This window comes from Vicia villosa, linkage group LG4 (assembly GCF_029867415.1).
Source record: "Vicia villosa cultivar HV-30 ecotype Madison, WI linkage group LG4, Vvil1.0, whole genome shotgun sequence".
NCBI lineage: Eukaryota > Viridiplantae > Streptophyta > Magnoliopsida > Fabales > Fabaceae > Vicia > Vicia villosa.
In genome coordinates this window covers 178,955,492-178,959,547 of record NC_081183.1, presented here as the reverse complement: position 1 = coordinate 178,959,547, position 4,056 = coordinate 178,955,492, and the positions used below count along the sequence as shown (strand labels likewise).

General features: G+C 34.8%; 1 long non-coding RNA gene across 1 annotated transcript; it reads left to right on the top strand.

Moving 5' to 3' along the window:
* The first annotated feature begins 1,641 nt into the window (after nt 1-1,641).
* On the top strand, nt 1,642-3,217 carry LOC131600425 (uncharacterized). Its single transcript, XR_009283137.1, has 3 exons — nt 1,642-2,114; nt 2,320-2,895; nt 2,982-3,217. It is a non-coding gene; the product is annotated as an uncharacterized LOC131600425 (long non-coding RNA).
* The last annotated feature ends 839 nt before the right edge of the window (nt 3,218-4,056 follow it).

Genomic DNA, 4,056 nt, shown 5'->3' with positions numbered 1-4,056 from the left:
TTTAAAAAGTTTGTAGGATCTTTTGTGTAAACGATGTTGGATTTTTTTCCCCTCAATTTATTCCCCATTCCCAATTTCCGCCACGGAGGGATATTTCCTACATCTCCATTCTCACAGATTCTCACAATGAACAAAGAGAGTGGTTGTTATAGTGGTGAAGAGAACAGAGAAGATGATGAATGGATGAGACAAAGATAATTGAGAAAAGAAAATAAGGAGACAGTGTGTACATTTTATGTATTGGGTGTAATTTCTAGAGTTAAGTACTTGGGTAGTACAACAATACATTATATAAAATGTAAAAGTTAAATAATATGGTCGGAGTCGGGGAATTCACGGAGCGGAGGGTATTCTCCCAATCCCCACCCCAAAGTGTCATTGGGGGAACTTTTCACTAATCCCCGTCCCTGTGGGGAAAAAAATCTCCAACTTCAGTGCTCCAAACAGAGAATTTCCACAAAGATCTCCATTGACAGATGCAAATTGACATCCCTAATTGCTGTGGTATACTATCGTACAAGTTAGAATTATTCTACAATTTTTTTTTTGACAGTGAAATCATGACAATTTTTGACCAAATAAAAAAACTGTAGAATTAATAAATGAGTACTACTAAATGGTTTTGAAACCTCCTTTAATTGAAACTAAACACACAATATTTCTTCGTTTCATCTTTTGCCATGGAATCACATCTCAAAATATTCAATCCTTCCTCTTTGAAAAATACCCAGAATCTCTTTAACTCTTATTCCTTTAGCTTGGTTCATCGCATTCGAATTAAGATGGCCAATATGGATAAGGTGGAGTTGGTGCATACTTATAAAGAGTTGAATGGTTGTGCTCATGTGTTAGGGAAAGCTGGAAAGCGATTGAAGGGTGGCATGATAGTTTATCAACATATTCCCTCTTGTTTGTTCCATTGTTTTGATGGAGTCTCTTCCTCTAGAGTTGTTGCTTTGTAGTTGTCTTTCATTTTATAAATTTTTTTTAAGCATTATAATATAGTATGTAATCATAGATTCTACTCATATTTCCATTGTATCATCAGTTAGTTTGTCATTCAATTGAATTGAAGTAGTTATATGTTGTCGATGGAGGAACCTTAATGCCCATGACATACAATATAAGTGTTTATCACGTATTTAACATCAATACTTTTAAGGGACTACTTTGTACATTCTATGGGGTGCTAGCTCATGCTAGTGAAAAATCATAAATTCTCTTCAAATTTTGATATGCATTTTCGAATAGAATACACACCTCAACACTTCTTAAGTGAGACACTCATATTTTCTCCAAAACATAGTCGAAACCTCAACACTTCTTAAGTGAGCTACTCATATTTTCTCCAAAACATAACCGAGAGATGCATATTCGTATTAATGTTAAGGTGACTCAGTAAGTGCACTTCCTTCTTCTTCATTTTTAAACGTTTAAAACACCGACAAAACACCAAAAGAGCCCGTGAGAAAAATGAAACTAGGTAATTTTTAAATCTTGAGCACTACTTATACCTCGTTACATTCAATCTTAGTATGTAGTTTATTGAACCATGCATTAACAACTTTTTGATGATTAGTGCATAGGACTTGTCGGGTTTATGAGTTTCATATTATTTTTGCGTTTTTGGTTTTACAGAAATGCATCTCCGAATTTTTTTAATTTTTTATTTTTCCAAATTATGGAAATACACTTCCGTAATTTCTATCCATTTCCGTAATTTCTATCCACAAATAAAAATGTTTGTTTTGGCATGTCTTTCATATGGGTTTGACTTATTTGACTATGATATGATTTTCTAATTTTACTATAAGTGTAATGGCTGAAAACAAAGACAAATTGAGATATGATTGAGTGGCTTAACATGCATCGGTTTACAGACAGAGGGCCAAAACCTCGCGACCACCAATTGGTGCGACTTAATTTCATCCATAAGCATTGATTTTCCGAGATCACGTGTCTCCATCATCGTCTTCTAGGAGGCACATTTTCCACGAAGCCAACAGGAGGAACCTGCTGCTGCGGTTCTTGATAGTTTTCTTGGAGGCCCTTATGATATCTCTCCATTTCCTCTTTATACAAAGCATGCTACTAAACATGTGTGGGAAGGAGAGGTGAGATAAATATTTAATTAATCTTGTATTATATTCGTTTTATACTAATTGAATCGATTCATATTGTTCTATTTTTTTTACAACTCCACGACATTGTAAAAAATACCAACCACGACGGGAAGATTTTGAATTTGCCACAAAATGAAGAGGTATGGTTTCATGATGTATGTCAATTATCTAAGCTGTAAGGTTTATGTGTGACTAGGTATAAGACCATTAACCATGACACAGTGGCAGCTTTTGTGGAGAGTTGAGACTCGGAGACGTCATATTTTTATATTCCAATTGGTGAGATGTCCATCACCCTTGATGATATCTCATGACTCCTATATCTCCTGACCAGGGGAATATTACTAAACCACTCCAAAATGTCTGTACTTGATGTAATGAATACGATGGTGAATTATTTGGGAGCTGATATAAATGAATCCCAAATTGAGAATGATACCACAAGAGGAGCTCATGCTATATTTTCATATTTGGAGATTTGTACAAATATCACCTGGTTGCAACAATGGAGGTCAAAGGTGACGACGGACAAATTTTGTACCATAGACAATGTGCATTGAGGTCATACCTCATGTACTTGGTTGGCACACCCATATTTGTAGACAAAAGTGCAAGCTACGTCAATATAGTATGCCTGACATACTTCATTGACTTAGAGCAGATCCACGAGTACAATAAGGGAGTCGTGTGTTTATTTTATCAGTACTCCAAATTAGGTTAAGCTTGTCTTTGGAAGACAATACAGTTGACAGGAAGCTGGACACTTTTTACGGTAATATATTTTCACCTTTGTTGTTGCTAATATTACATAACATTTGTGCTACACTATTACTAATATTTTATCTGAATCATTTTCAGTCATGGAACCTCTCTCACTTTCTTTCATATCCGGTTAGGCACTTGACAATAACTAAACTTAGAATTGGACACATGATTGCTCTTGTGTCCCACTCAGAGAGAATCATGCAATAGATCCATTTAAGGTATTTATTGACAACATTGCAGCAGATGACTTAGGGTCTGTTTGTTTGGGGGTAAATGGAGGGGAGGGGTAGGAATGTTTAATAGTTTATGTGTTTGTTTCAAATTTTAAGAGGGGGAGGGGAGATAGATGGATGTGACCAAATTCCCTCCTGAGCCACTTTTTGTTTTCCCCGATTTGGGGGGATTCGGAGGGGGAGGGGAGGTGCTCCATTTTAATTATAATTATATTTAAATATTTACCTTTTTTATAATTATAATTAAATTTAATATTTTTTATTTTAAATTACTTTTTAGTTATTGTAATATTTTTGTTTCTAATTATTTTGTTAGATTTTATTGCATTCGATAATCTTTTTAAAATTATATATTATAACCGTTATGTTTTTATATATTTTTTTTGAAGTTATTGAATTGAATACTTATATTTTGTCAATGAATTTGTATTTAAATTATAAATGGTAAATATCATAAATCTTATGGTAAAAATACAAGGTTAAAAATGTAAATTAGTTTCAAAATACCTCTCCCCCCTTGTGAACCAAACATATTTGTAAATAAAATTTTCCCCCTCTCCTCCCTTGTGAACCAAATATATTTGTAAATAAAATTTCTCCCCTCCCCTCCCCCTTCATATTTTGAACCAAACATATATATAATTAAAATCCTTGCCCTCTCTTCCCCTCACCTCCCATTCCCTTGATAAAAATCCCTCCCCTCCCCTCCCTTCCCCTCACCTCCCCCCTTTGATAAAAATCTTTCCCCTCCCCTCGATTGAACCAAACGAGCCCTTATGATATTTCATGTACAATGATCACCGTCTGACGTGTCCCTTTGACAAGATAAACGTCTACTCAGGATGATTGGATTGAGGGTCATGCCTACTATATCCATATTTTCCTGAGCAGGTCATGCGCCAACTAAGGTTTTTTCAATTTATTCCAAGACATCT